The sequence below is a fragment of the Schistocerca cancellata genome, unplaced genomic scaffold (genome assembly GCF_023864275.1).
Source record: "Schistocerca cancellata isolate TAMUIC-IGC-003103 unplaced genomic scaffold, iqSchCanc2.1 HiC_scaffold_1109, whole genome shotgun sequence".
Taxonomy (NCBI): domain Eukaryota; kingdom Metazoa; phylum Arthropoda; class Insecta; order Orthoptera; family Acrididae; genus Schistocerca; species Schistocerca cancellata.
In genome coordinates this window covers 400,119-413,989 of record NW_026047108.1, presented here as the reverse complement: position 1 = coordinate 413,989, position 13,871 = coordinate 400,119, and the positions used below count along the sequence as shown (strand labels likewise).

Genomic DNA, 13,871 nt, shown 5'->3' with positions numbered 1-13,871 from the left:
GTGGCCCTTTCGAAAAAAGCGGTCAAGGATAAAAAAAATTATGAATGGGTGCGGTATTTAAGAAATGCTCTCGCAAATGAATAGTGTGAATGGTGCTATTAAAGTGGGGACCAGAAACTGCTGCTTTTGGCAGTCTCCGGAGAATGCCGACGTGAAATACTTAGTTCTTGTGATGTATTTTCTACCCCTGATAAAGACCCTCGCGATTGCCGTCGTCGTCGTCGTCGTCGTCGTCGTCGTCGTCGTCGCTTTGGTAATAGCGACAATTCGCCATTGTATCACATAGGGTGAGGTACCTTCTGGAAGCGACTGAGATGGCACTAAGGGATTGAAGCTGATTTGCCACCTCTTGTTTGATCAGCGTCATAAGGGCTTGAATGTAACTTGCGATAGGACACAGCAAGAAGTAGCGTCGTACTCTTAGTACTGAAATTTGAGATGGAGAACTGCGTCAAAGATGGGAAATTCATTCGGCCAAGTGTACAAATGAAGAAAATGAGGTGTGAGTGGGTAAGTATATTGCGCCAGTGACCGTGTGGCCTAATGGATAAGGCGTCGGACTTTGGATCCGAAGATTGCAGGTTCGAATCCTGTCACGGTCGAGTTTTTCCTGTTCTGCAAAAGATGCATGCTGTTTTACTGTGTTGTTTGAGTACTGCAAAACTAGTTGGAAGTTGCTGCTGTCCGATTCCTGGCTGCAAAACCGGCGTCTACCTGAAGCACAAGCAAGTCAAGGGTGATCTGTAGCGAAATTTTCGGCACAGTGCCGTTCAGGAGAGTTTTTGTTGGAACTACTGAATCTGATTCAGGACCCAAGGGCTACGCCACAGGCGTCTGCGCACAGTCGAGCATGTGTGTTGAATAATGGTGCTGATAGCCACGTATCATTTCATGCAGATTTGATGCCTTTCGGAGACAATTTTTCATTGAATAGGATTGTAGCTGATTTGTGGCAGCAGGAAATAAGCTGTAGTCAAAAGAATCTTCAATAGATGGTCGCAGGTCAAATCAGTATTGTATGGCTCGTAAGGCGTTGTGTGCAGCCCGGCTAGCTCAGTCGGTAGAGCATGAGACTCTTAATCTCAGGGTCGTGGGTTCGAGCCCCACGCTGGGCGACGCAAGATTTTGTGTCTACGCGGATACAACATGCGCCCCTCTCGTGAGCCTTGCGTAATGAACGTAACGGGTTACGACGATGCCTAGCTTCGTATGAATATCAGAGGAACGGTATTTGAAGCTGAAAGTAACTCTGAAATGAAATAAATGTGTTGTTTTGGAATTTTAGGTGTACATCGATATCGTGTGAGATGTGTAGGAAAGCAGCAGCTGTGCTAACTAAATGCAAATAATGGTCGCTCATGCGGTGCGTTTCGAGCTGAATGGCTCCGATTCACTAGTCTGTAAGAACAAAGTACCCGAAAAGTGCGCTAGGAGGCGCCTCCTTAGCTCCGTGGCAGAGCGCTGGTCTAGTAAACCAGAGGTCGTGAATTTTGTGACAGGCGCTGATCAAACAAGAGGTTGCAAATCAGCTTCAATCGCTTGGTGCCATCTCAGTTGCTTGCAGAAGGTACCTTACCCTATGTGATACAATGGCGAGTTGTCGCTATTACCAAAGCGGCGGCGACGACGGCGACGACGACGACGACGACGACGACGACGACGACAATCGCGAGGGTCTTTATCAGGGGTAGAAAATACATCACAAGAACTAAGTATTTCACTTCGGCATTCTCCGGAGACAGCCTAAAGCAGCAGTTTCTGGTGCCCACTTTAATAGCACCATTCACACTATTCATTTGCGAGAGCATTTCTTATATACCGCACCCATTCATAATTTTTTTTATCCTTGACCGCTTTTTTCGAAAGGACCACGGTGGGAGGGGCTGTTACAAAATTCATTTGCCTCCTGTGAGGATCGAACTCACGACCTCTGGTTTACTAGACCAGCGCTCTGCCACTGAGCTAAGGAGGCGCCTCCTACCGCACTTTTCAGGTACTTTGTTCTTACAGACTAGTGAACCGGAGCCTTTCAGCTCGAAACGCACCGCATGAGCGACCATTATTTGCATTTAGTTAGCACAGCTGCTGCTTTCCTACACATCTCACACTATATCGATGTACAACTAAAATTGCAAAACAACACATTTATTTCTTTTCAGAGTCACTTTCAGCTTCAAGTACCGTTCCTCTGATATTCATACGAAGCTAGGCATCGTCGTAACCCGTTACGTTCATTACGCAAGGCTCACGAGAGGGGCGCATGTTGGATCCGCGTAGACACAAAATTTTGCGCCGCCCAGCGTGGGGCTCGAACCCACTACCCTGAGATTAAGAGTCTCATGCTCTAGCGACTGAGCTTTTTTTTTTTTTTTTTATCGTCTTCTTCGTTACACCATTTTTTTTATTTCCTACTGATTCTTGTTGTATATATTTTGCTTATATGGTTTTTAAAGGAGAATAGAAGCTTAGCAGCATGAGGCAGGTGGAGGCAAAACGGGCAGGGGTCTGAGACTTGAGGCCTGGCCGTGATGTCTCCCCCCAGTCCTGTTACTGAGATGCTTCATTTTAATAAGGCACTATTGCCATAGCCTTGTAGTCTTCTTGATAGGTACAAGAATAATAATAATGAAAAAAAAGGTCTTCTTCCATTAAAAGAAATTAGACTTCCATGTTAGTAATAAAATGGTGAAAAAAGAAAAAATCTTATCTGTACCCTGCGATGCTGATGTTTTTTTTTCTTAATTTTTTTTTAATTTTATGTTATTTTATTTGTTTTTTTGTTTTTTTTCTGGTTTTTAGAAACAAGCGTCCATTCGCTTAAAGAAATGATTGGTGTTTATCTCAGTTGCGTGTCAACCGATGCCCAGTCGCTCAAATACTATTTTTTGCATATTGCCGTAGTTCTTCTTGTGATCTTTATATTGCAGGGCTCTATAAAAAGCAAACTTCATGTTCACGTAAAACTCAATGGAATTGTCAGTTCCCAGGCTATTAATTACGTAATTCACGTAGTGTCCCATTAACCAGTGGACGGAGTTGTTTTTAGCTGCGGGAAAATAGCGAATCTGAGGCCTGAGGAATGTCACAGGGGGAAAATTTTCTACCGAAGATCTCGTTAGAAATGCAAGTTGTTCTCTAATCCAATTACAGATTTGTAGATTCCCACCGCACGTTAATCTGTGCACTAACGTATCGATCAGTTTGCATTTGAGACATAGATTCGTTTCGCTAATGCCGATTGCATGTAGCCTTTCATTAGTGCTGATGGTCCCATTCACTGTTTTATACCACGTTGATGTGACGTCGGATGGAAGACCACGCATATGAATATTTGCCCATATGGCGGCCCAATCAAAATGTGGGTATTGGCTTTCTAATTTGTTTCTCCCCTCCATTTTCTTTCGGTGACACAGAATATCGCGGGCCGTGATCCGTCGTGAGTTGATTATGGCACTGCCAAGATAGCTGAGTTCCACAAAATATACTCGAACGTGCTGGAGCCGGTTATTTATTTTTTGCACATTCACCGGTGGCTGTAGATTTGCAGGCCTGACAACTTCAAATAATTTAGTTGTGATGCTGTCAGCGTGATCGCTAAGGATAGTGGCGGTCCTTTTTATAAAAAGTGCAGACGCCTTATTTCTGATGTCAACTAAACCTAAACCTCCATTCCTGGGATCTAAGGTCGCTGTTGTTGCATTTACTCGGAATATTTCACCTCTCCACAGATAACTGGCAATGGTAGACATTATCTGTTTTCCAATCATTTTTGGTAACGGGAAGATCTGCGCTGTAAAGTAACCTTTGGAGAGGAGGCAGTTGTTAATGAAAATTACCCTCTGAACCAGGTTCATATTACGGGGGAGGTTTTCTCTTGTTGTTCCAAGAATTTGTCCTGACGTATTTCTCCAATTGATAGCTGCCATTTTCAATGGACAAGGCGTCAGTGTTATTCCCAGTGCTTTGCACTGGGTGACTTTTGTGGCCCAGGTTAATGTGGTGTGTTGAAAGCCCCGTAGGTTTAAAAGTTTGCTTTTGTTGGCGTTGACACTGGCTCCGGAGACGCTGCAGTACTTCTTAATTTGTATTTCCAATTTCGAAATGTCTTCGGCATTACGCAGTACGACTCCGACTTCATCGGCATATGCGTTTATAACAGTTCGGTGTCCAGATAATGTGAGGCCAGTCAGGCTGACGTGAACACTGCGGAGAAAAGGCTCTAAAGACAGCACGAAGAGGAGCATTGAGAGGGGGCTTCCTTGAGGCACGCCACGCCTGATCTGGAACTGCTTTGTCCTCTGGCTGTTGACTGATATACAGGCGCTGATTCCTGTTGCGATATTTCTAATCACACTTAGGACGCGCTCATTAAAACCTATTTCCTTCTGTGTGGCATTAAGGAATCTATGATCGACACGATCAAAAGCTTTCTGGAAGTCAATAAACATGATAGCACATTTGATGTTGGTCACAGCAGTGATTGCAATTACATCTCTATATTCAGCTATGCTTTTAAAAATACTTCTATTAGGAACACACGACTGGTGTGAGCTTACTATCTTTGTAGCGACCTGTGAGAGTCTGTTGTTTATAATTCTGCCGATGATTTTATAATCAGAGTTTAACAGAGAGATAGGACGAAAGTTATTAAGGTTTGTTTTTGCAGTAGTTTTTGGAATGGGTACTATTGTGCTCTCTTGAAAAACTGAAGGTATTTGTTTTCCCTGAAGTATTTCGTTCGTCATTCGGGTAAACATGTCACCAATCAAAGGCCAGTAACGTATATAAAATTCAACAGGCAAACCATCCGGTCCCGGTGATTTCGTCAAAGGAGACTTGCAGATGGTTCTGTAGAGTTCTTCGTTAGTACACTCGACGAGAAGGTTTTCGTTTTCCTCGTCTGACACCTGAGGAGCTATGGAATTAAGGTACTCATCGAAGGACTCTTCACATACCGGACCGACTGAGTATAGGTCTTCGTAATACTTGTGCACCGCATTGACGATGTCTCTCTGAGTCACGAGTGTCTCGCCATTTTCAGACTGAAGTCCATCGATGAAGGTGCGTCTCCTATTTCTTTCGTGCCGCAGTAGATGGTAGAAGGAAGCATGTTCATCCTCCACGACGGTTTTAGCCTTTGATTTTATTTTCAGACCCTCCATCTGCTGTCTTTTAATGCTGAGCAATTTGGCCTTGGTTCGCTTGATATCTACCAGACGGATGTTGGAAGGGTCTGCCTGCTCATATAGATTTCTCAGCATGGTGTAATAAAATTCTATGGAATTTTTTAAGTCCTTCGATCGTTGTGCACCATAATGAATGAGAACTTTCCGCAATTTGGGCTTTGCCCTGTTGCACGACCACTCTAGTACTGAGACATGCCTGTTTACGGAGCGGAGACACATGGCCCACGCTTCTGTCAAACTTTCTTCTAGTCCGTCTTCCTGCATCAGTGACATGTTAAGGTGCCATTGACTTCTGAAACGACGAGTAGGTTGCACAGTAAGGCTGACAGTAGCAAGCACGGCACTATGATCAGAAAAGTAGACAGGAGTCGTCTCCGCTTTAATGAAGGAGCTGACTAGGCTTTGCGATATGTAGAGTCTGTCAATTCTACTTCGTGATTGAGGACCGATATATGTGAAAGCCACAAATGTGGGATACGTTATTTCCCAACCATCTTTAAGCTGTAAAACAGTGACAAAACGCTTCAGTTCATTGCAGTTATTAAAATTTGGAACCTGGTCTTTTTTATTGATCACACAATTAAAATCACCGCCGATTATAAGATCCTTTGGGTTTTTCCGCAATAAATAAATGATCTCTTCTTTAAAGAACTGTGCTCTTTCCATTCTATTGGATGTGCCGGAAGGGGCATACAGATTGATAAGAGTAAAACCAAAGACTTTTATACCTATCGCTCTGCCGGAGTCCAGTCTTTCAATATCTGTGACAGGGATCCCCTCCCTGACTAAAATTGCTGTCCCTATGTTAGTGTCAAGCGAGACATTTAAAATGGACAAATACCCTGGCACTGTAAGGTTAGTAAGTACAACTTCTTGTAGGAAAACAATGTCCGTCCCTGACTCATATAGGTACTCTTTGAGCGCTGCAATTTTAGTCGCCGATGTAATCCTGTTAATATTGATAGTTGCAAGTGTATACGCCTGGGACATTTAGTTTACATAGAAATGTACATAAATGAATAAACAAAAAAATAGTAAAATAATGATAAAAACAGGGAGCTGTGTCGCTTCTAGAAGGGATAAACTACTCCACTTCAACAAGCTCCTACAATCATAATCTACAGAGAAATACCTATGAGTATGGAAAATACGTGAACCACTGCTTTTGGTTCCCCCGAAAAATGACTAAGACAATAGGGCAATCAGAACATAAAGCGGTTCAACGATATTTGTTTTTTGTTTCCCTTGTTTGTTGTTGAATTGTGATCCTCAGTTTGGTGGAGCATTCCTAAGTTCTCGGGTTTTAGTTTTGCAGAGGGGCTTTCCATCACTAATGTTACTTGAAGGTACATCCTTAGGTTTTTCCTTAATAATTTCATACAGGACATTCTTGGCCGTTGCGTCATCTTGTCCAGGTTGTTGTTTGCTTTGGTTACGGGAAGCTTTGAGATTAGGTTGCGGTTTGAGTCTACGTCTTTGGACATCTTGGTTCAACGCGCCGTCCTTCGCGTTATCTATCTTCACCACCGTTGAGACCGAAACTGCCTCAACAGTGTCCTGTTTATGACTGCCACTTCCTTGTCCTTCCGGCACTAAATCCAGGGCACTGACTGAATCGGTTGGTTGGGGGTCAGTGAGTTCGTGAATGCGGGTCTGGTCCGTCACTTCATAGGGTTCGGAGTGCGGCTTGTCTGTCGCCGCGACAACCGATACGGCTTCGCCGCCGTGGGCTGTTGGTACCTGTGCGGCAGCCGACAGCGGGTGGGTTGCCTTTGCCGCTGTCGTCACGTCCCTACATGTAGTGTCTGTTTCCTCTAACACATCTGCATCACACTGCTTCTGTTTGCGGGTGGAGGGGGGATTGCGAGAGGACTCGCCGTCCGAGCCGTCATCAGTCGCTTCCAACGGTCGTTTCTTATTCTGAAGATCGCATTCGGGAACAGAAGGGTGACTTGTTACTAATTGCAGAGGGGGGAACTCTGTATTAGGTATAGCAGGCATCGTAGAAGTACCTGCACCACTGTCATTAGCAGAAGGAGGGGAGTTGCTGCTTGGTAAGACGTCGCTAAGGGTCAATTTTTGACGCTGTGTTAGATTATTCCGGAGGACAAAAACACGGCGTGGACAATCTTGTCTGAAATGACCTGTCTCGTTACAAATATTACACGTACGCTCCTGTCCGTAATAAACAACATGTGCTTTATGGCCTGCAACAGAGATATGGGACGGAATATTGGCTTTCACCTCCATTTCGACGGACCTAATGCCATTATAACACTGTATCTAGTACAACTTCGACCATCTTTCGTTATAGATGGATTTAACTTCCCCATATTTAGATAGAGCGTCTTTGATCAACTCATTGTCAACTTCGATAGGAACATTCAAAACCCTCACATTGGTGTACATGATATCAGCTTTTCGTACAGAAACATTACTTTTTGAACCATCTCGATGAACAAAGTCAACAGAAGTACCCCATTTTGCAAGTAACTTATCGACAGTCACGGAGTTCAGAAATTTAACATAAACACAATATTTTTCAGCATCTAACTGCGTGGTGTGAACAGAGTCAGAATTGATACAGATTACCTCTGTGAGCCAATCATGGATTTCCAGTGCAGTGGGTTGGACCGGCCGGGTTTCCTTCTCGAACGAGAAGACTAACGTATTCTTTCTGACGGTGTCAGACATGGTCTTCAGTGCCGACGAAATTCCGGTGAAAAACCGAAATCGCGACGAAAAACGAAACGGTGAACGGACGATAACACTTCAAAAACACTTATCAGGACCACAAAACGCAATAATCCTATGAAAATGCACAGACAGCTGAAGGTAAACACAAAACACCGGCGATAGCGCAAACGTGAGCGGAGCAAACAACAAGCACGTCCGACCGCGGCGACGGCTAAAGCCAGAATGCCCAGCTAGCCGGGCTGCACGCAACGCGTTACGAGCCATACAATACTGATTTGACCTGCGACCATCTATTGAAGATTCTTTTGACTACAGCTTATTTCCTGCTGCCACAAATCAGCTACAATCCTATTCAATGAAAAATTGTCTCCGAAAGGCATCAAATCTGCTTGAAATGATACGTGGCTATCAGCACCATTATTCAACACACATGCTCGACAGTGCGCAGACGCCTGTGGCGTAGCCCTTGGCTCCTGAATCAGATGCAGTAGTTCCAACAAAAACTCTCCTGAACGGCACTGTGCCGAAAACTTCGCTACAGATCACCCTTGTCTTGCTTGTGCTTCTGGTAGACGCCGGTTTTGCAGCCAGGAAGCGGACAGCAGCAACTTCCAACTAGTTTTAGAGTACTCAAACAACACAGTAAAACAGCATGCATCTTTTGCAGAACAGGAAAAACTCGACCGTGACAGGATTCGAACCTGCAATCTTCGGATCCGAAGTCCGACGCCTTATCCATTAGGCCACACGGTCACTGGTGCAGTATACTTCTCCACACACACTTCATTTTCGCCATTTGTACACTTGGCAGAATGAATTTCCCATCTTTGACGCAGTTCTCCATCTCAAATTTCAGTACTAAAAGTACGACGCTACTTCTTGCTGTGTCCCATCGCAAGTTACATTCAAGCCCTTATGACGCTGATCAAACAAGAGGTGGCAAATCAGCTTCAATCGCTTAGTGCCATCTCAGTCGCTTGCAGAAGGTACCTCACCCTATGTGATACAATGGCGAGTTGTCGCTATTACCAAAGCGGCGGCGGCGGCGCCGACGACGACGACGACAATCGCGAGGGTCTTTATCAGGGGTAGAAAATACATCACAAGAACTAAGTATTTCACGTCGGCATTCTCCGCAGACTGCCAAAAGCTGCAGATTCTGGTGCCCACTTTAATAGCACCATTCACACTATTCATTTGCGAGAGCATTTCTTAAATACCGCACCCATTCATAATTTTTTTTATCCCTGACCGCTTTTTTCGAAAGGGCCACGGTGGGAGGGGCTGTTACAAAATTCATTTGCCTCCTGTGAGGATCGAACTCACGACCTCTGGTTTACTAGACCAGCGCTCTGCCACTGAGCTAAGAAGGCGCCTCCTAGCGCCCTTTTCGGGTACTTTGTTCTTACAGAGTAGTGAATCGGAGCCCTTCAGCTCGAAACGCACCGCATGAGCGACCATTATTTGCATTTAGTTAGCACAGCTGCTGCTTTCCTACACATCTCACACTATATCGATGTACAACTAAAATTCCAAAACAACACATTTATTTCATTTCAGAGTCACTTTCAGCTTCAAATACCGTTCCTCTGATATTCATACGAAGCTAGGCATCGTCGTAACCCGTTACGTTCATTACGCAAGGCTCACGAGAGGGGCGCATGTTGGATCCGCGTAGACACAAAATTTTGCGCCGCCCAGCGTGGGGCTCGAACCCACGGCCGTGAGATTAAGAGTCTCATGTACTACCGACTGAGCTAGCCGGGCTGCACGCAACGCGTTACGAGCCATACAATACTGATTTGACCTGCGACCATCTATTGAAGATTCTTTTGACTACAACTTATTTCCTGCTGCCACAAATCAGCTACAATCCTATTCAATGAAAAATTGTCTCCGAAAGGCATCAAATCTGCTTGAAATGATACGTGGCTATCAGCACCATTATTCAACACACATGCTCGACAGTGCGCAGACGCCTGTGGCGTAGCCCTTGGCTCCTGAATCAGATGCAGTAGTTCCAACAAAAACTCTCCTGAACGGCACTGTGCCGAAAACTTCGCTACAGATCACCCTTGTCTTGCTTGTGCTTCTGGTAGACGCCGGTTTTGCAGCCAGGAAGCGGACAGCAGCAACTTCCAACTAGTTTTAGAGTACTCAAACAACACAGTAAAACAGCATGCATCTTTTGCAGAACAGGAAAAACTCGACCGTGACAGGATTCGAACCTGCAATCTTCGGATCCGAAGTCCGACGCCTTATCCATTAGGCCACACGGTCACTGGTGCAGTATACTTCTCCACACACACTTCATTTTCGCCATTTGTACACTTGGCAGAATGAATTTCCCATCTTTGACGCAGTTCTCCATCTCAAATTTCAGTACTAAAAGTACGACGCTACTTCTTGCTGTGTCCCATCGCAAGTTACATTCAAGCCCTTATGACGCTGATCAAACAAGAGGTGGCAAATCAGCTTCAATCGCTTAGTGCCATCTCAGTCGCTTGCAGAAGGTACCTCACCCTATGTGATACAATGGCGAGTTGTCGCTATTACCAAAGCGGCGGCGACGACGACGACGACGACGACGACAATCGCGAGGGTCTTTATCAGGGGTAGAAAATACATCACAAGAACTAAGTATTTCACGTCGGCATTCTCCGCAGACTGCCAAAAGCTGCAGATTCTGGTGCCCACTTTAATAGCACCATTCACACTATTCATTTGCGAGAGCATTTCTTAAATACCGCACCCATTCATAATTTTTTTTATCCCTGACCGCTTTTTTCGAAAGGGCCACGGTGGGAGGGGCTGTTACAAAATTCATTTGCCTCCTGTGAGGATCGAACTCACGACCTCTGGTTTACTAGACCAGCGCTCTGCCACTGAGCTAAGGAGGCGCCTCCTAGCGCCCTTTTCGGGTACTTTGTTCTTACAGAGTAGTGAATCGGAGCCCTTCAGCTCGAAACGCACCGCATGAGCGACCATTATTTGCATTTAGTTAGCACAGCTGCTGCTTTCCTACACATCTCACACTATATCGATGTACAACTAAAATTCCAAAACAACACATTTATTTCATTTCAGAGTCACTTTCAGCTTCAAATACCGTTCCTCTGATATTCATACGAAGCTAGGCATCGTCGTAACCCGTTACGTTCATTACGCAAGGCTCACGAGAGGGGCGCATGTTGGATCCGCGTAGACACAAAATTTTGCGCCGCCCAGCGTGGGGCTCGAACCCACGGCCCTGAGATTAAGAGTCTCATGTACTACCGACTGAGCTAGCCGGGCTGCACGCAACGCGTTACGAGCCATACAATACTGATTTGACCTGCGACCATCTATTGAAGATTCTTTTGACTACAACTTATTTCCTGCTGCCACAAATCAGCTACAATCCTATTCAATGAAAAATTGTCTCCGAAAGGCATCAAATCTGCTTGAAATGATACGTGGCTATCAGCACCATTATTCAACACACATGCTCGACAGTGCGCAGACGCCTGTGGCGTAGCCCTTGGCTCCTGAATCAGATGCAGTAGTTCCAACAAAAACTCTCCTGAACGGCACTGTGCCGAAAACTTCGCTACAGATCACCCTTGTCTTGCTTGTGCTTCTGGTAGACGCCGGTTTTGCAGCCAGGAAGCGGACAGCAGCAACTTCCAACTAGTTTTAGAGTACTCAAACAACACAGTAAAACAGCATGCATCTTTTGCAGAACAGGAAAAACTCGACCGTGACAGGATTCGAACCTGCAATCTTCGGATCCGAAGTCCGACGCCTTATCCATTAGGCCACACGGTCACTGGTGCAGTATACTTCTCCACACACACTTCATTTTCGCCATTTGTACACTTGGCAGAATGAATTTCCCATCTTTGACGCAGTTCTCCATCTCAAATTTCAGTACTAAAAGTACGACGCTACTTCTTGCTGTGTCCCATCGCAAGTTACATTCAAGCCCTTATGACGCTGATCAAACAAGAGGTGGCAAATCAGCTTCAATCGCTTAGTGCCATCTCAGTCGCTTGCAGAAGGTACCTCACCCTATGTGATACAATGGCGAGTTGTCGCTATTACCAAAGCGGCGGCGGCGGCGCCGACGACGACGACGACGACGACGACAATCGCGAGGGTCTTTATCAGGGGTAGAAAATACATCACAAGAACTAAGTATTTCACGTCGGCATTCTCCGCAGACTGCCAAAAGCTGCAGATTCTGGTGCCCACTTTAATAGCACCATTCACACTATTCATTTGCGAGAGCATTTCTTAAATACCGCACCCATTCATAATTTTTTTTATCCCTGACCGCTTTTTTCGAAAGGGCCACGGTGGGAGGGGCTGTTACAAAATTCATTTGCCTCCTGTGAGGATCGAACTCACGACCTCTGGTTTACTAGACCAGCGCTCTGCCACTGAGCTAAGAAGGCGCCTCCTAGCGCCCTTTTCGGGTACTTTGTTCTTACAGAGTAGTGAATCGGAGCCCTTCAGCTCGAAACGCACCGCATGAGCGACCATTATTTGCATTTAGTTAGCACAGCTGCTGCTTTCCTACACATCTCACACTATATCGATGTACAACTAAAATTCCAAAACAACACATTTATTTCATTTCAGAGTCACTTTCAGCTTCAAATACCGTTCCTCTGATATTCATACGAAGCTAGGCATCGTCGTAACCCGTTACGTTCATTACGCAAGGCTCACGAGAGGGGCGCATGTTGGATCCGCGTAGACACAAAATTTTGCGCCGCCCAGCGTGGGGCTCGAACCCACGGCCGTGAGATTAAGAGTCTCATGTACTACCGACTGAGCTAGCCGGGCTGCACGCAACGCGTTACGAGCCATACAATACTGATTTGACCTGCGACCATCTATTGAAGATTCTTTTGACTACAACTTATTTCCTGCTGCCACAAATCAGCTACAATCCTATTCAATGAAAAATTGTCTCCGAAAGGCATCAAATCTGCTTGAAATGATACGTGGCTATCAGCACCATTATTCAACACACATGCTCGACAGTGCGCAGACGCCTGTGGCGTAGCCCTTGGCTCCTGAATCAGATGCAGTAGTTCCAACAAAAACTCTCCTGAACGGCACTGTGCCGAAAACTTCGCTACAGATCACCCTTGTCTTGCTTGTGCTTCTGGTAGACGCCGGTTTTGCAGCCAGGAAGCGGACAGCAGCAACTTCCAACTAGTTTTAGAGTACTCAAACAACACAGTAAAACAGCATGCATCTTTTGCAGAACAGGAAAAACTCGACCGTGACAGGATTCGAACCTGCAATCTTCGGATCCGAAGTCCGACGCCTTATCCATTAGGCCACACGGTCACTGGTGCAGTATACTTCTCCACACACACTTCATTTTCGCCATTTGTACACTTGGCAGAATGAATTTCCCATCTTTGACGCAGTTCTCCATCTCAAATTTCAGTACTAAAAGTACGACGCTACTTCTTGCTGTGTCCCATCGCAAGTTACATTCAAGCCCTTATGACGCTGATCAAACAAGAGGTGGCAAATCAGCTTCAATCGCTTAGTGCCATCTCAGTCGCTTGCAGAAGGTACCTCACCCTATGTGATACAATGGCGAGTTGTCGCTATTACCAAAGCGGCGGCGACGACGACGACGACGACGACGACGACAATCGCGAGGGTCTTTATCAGGGGTAGAAAATACATCACAAGAACTAAGTATTTCACGTCGGCATTCTCCGCAGACTGCCAAAAGCTGCAGATTCTGGTGCCCACTTTAATAGCACCATTCACACTATTCATTTGCGAGAGCATTTCTTAAATACCGCACCCATTCATAATTTTTTTTATCCCTGACCGCTTTTTTCGAAAGGGCCACGGTGGGAGGGGCTGTTACAAAATTCATTTGCCTCCTGTGAGGATCGAACTCACGACCTCTGGTTTACTAGACCAGCGCTCTGCCACTGAACTAAGGAGGCGCCTCCTAGCGCCCTTTTCGGG

General features: G+C 45.6%; 14 non-coding genes across 14 annotated transcripts; 2 read left to right on the top strand and 12 right to left on the bottom strand.

Moving 5' to 3' along the window:
- The first annotated feature begins 529 nt into the window (after positions 1 to 529).
- Positions 530 to 602, top strand: Trnaq-uug (transfer RNA glutamine (anticodon UUG)). Its single transcript has one exon. It is a non-coding gene; the product is annotated as a tRNA-Gln (tRNA).
- A 440-nt stretch (positions 603 to 1,042) lies between these two features.
- On the top strand, positions 1,043 to 1,115 carry Trnak-cuu (transfer RNA lysine (anticodon CUU)). The gene has a single exon. It is a non-coding gene; the product is annotated as a tRNA-Lys (tRNA).
- A 785-nt stretch (positions 1,116 to 1,900) lies between these two features.
- Trnat-agu (transfer RNA threonine (anticodon AGU)) lies at positions 1,901 to 1,972 on the bottom strand. The gene has a single exon. It is a non-coding gene; the product is annotated as a tRNA-Thr (tRNA).
- Positions 1,973 to 8,563: 6,591 nt separating this feature from the next.
- On the bottom strand, positions 8,564 to 8,636 carry Trnar-ucg (transfer RNA arginine (anticodon UCG)). Its single transcript has one exon. It is a non-coding gene; the product is annotated as a tRNA-Arg (tRNA).
- A 548-nt stretch (positions 8,637 to 9,184) lies between these two features.
- On the bottom strand, positions 9,185 to 9,256 carry Trnat-agu (transfer RNA threonine (anticodon AGU)). The gene has a single exon. It is a non-coding gene; the product is annotated as a tRNA-Thr (tRNA).
- Positions 9,257 to 9,577: 321 nt separating this feature from the next.
- On the bottom strand, positions 9,578 to 9,650 carry Trnak-cuu (transfer RNA lysine (anticodon CUU)). Its single transcript has one exon. It is a non-coding gene; the product is annotated as a tRNA-Lys (tRNA).
- Positions 9,651 to 10,090: 440 nt separating this feature from the next.
- Positions 10,091 to 10,163, bottom strand: Trnar-ucg (transfer RNA arginine (anticodon UCG)). The gene has a single exon. It is a non-coding gene; the product is annotated as a tRNA-Arg (tRNA).
- Positions 10,164 to 10,711: 548 nt separating this feature from the next.
- Positions 10,712 to 10,783, bottom strand: Trnat-agu (transfer RNA threonine (anticodon AGU)). Its single transcript has one exon. It is a non-coding gene; the product is annotated as a tRNA-Thr (tRNA).
- A 321-nt stretch (positions 10,784 to 11,104) lies between these two features.
- Positions 11,105 to 11,177, bottom strand: Trnak-cuu (transfer RNA lysine (anticodon CUU)). Its single transcript has one exon. It is a non-coding gene; the product is annotated as a tRNA-Lys (tRNA).
- A 440-nt stretch (positions 11,178 to 11,617) lies between these two features.
- Positions 11,618 to 11,690, bottom strand: Trnar-ucg (transfer RNA arginine (anticodon UCG)). The gene has a single exon. It is a non-coding gene; the product is annotated as a tRNA-Arg (tRNA).
- Positions 11,691 to 12,247: 557 nt separating this feature from the next.
- Positions 12,248 to 12,319, bottom strand: Trnat-agu (transfer RNA threonine (anticodon AGU)). Its single transcript has one exon. It is a non-coding gene; the product is annotated as a tRNA-Thr (tRNA).
- Positions 12,320 to 12,640: 321 nt separating this feature from the next.
- On the bottom strand, positions 12,641 to 12,713 carry Trnak-cuu (transfer RNA lysine (anticodon CUU)). Its single transcript has one exon. It is a non-coding gene; the product is annotated as a tRNA-Lys (tRNA).
- A 440-nt stretch (positions 12,714 to 13,153) lies between these two features.
- Positions 13,154 to 13,226, bottom strand: Trnar-ucg (transfer RNA arginine (anticodon UCG)). The gene has a single exon. It is a non-coding gene; the product is annotated as a tRNA-Arg (tRNA).
- A 551-nt stretch (positions 13,227 to 13,777) lies between these two features.
- Trnat-agu (transfer RNA threonine (anticodon AGU)) lies at positions 13,778 to 13,849 on the bottom strand. Its single transcript has one exon. It is a non-coding gene; the product is annotated as a tRNA-Thr (tRNA).
- Positions 13,850 to 13,871: the final 22 nt, after the last annotated feature.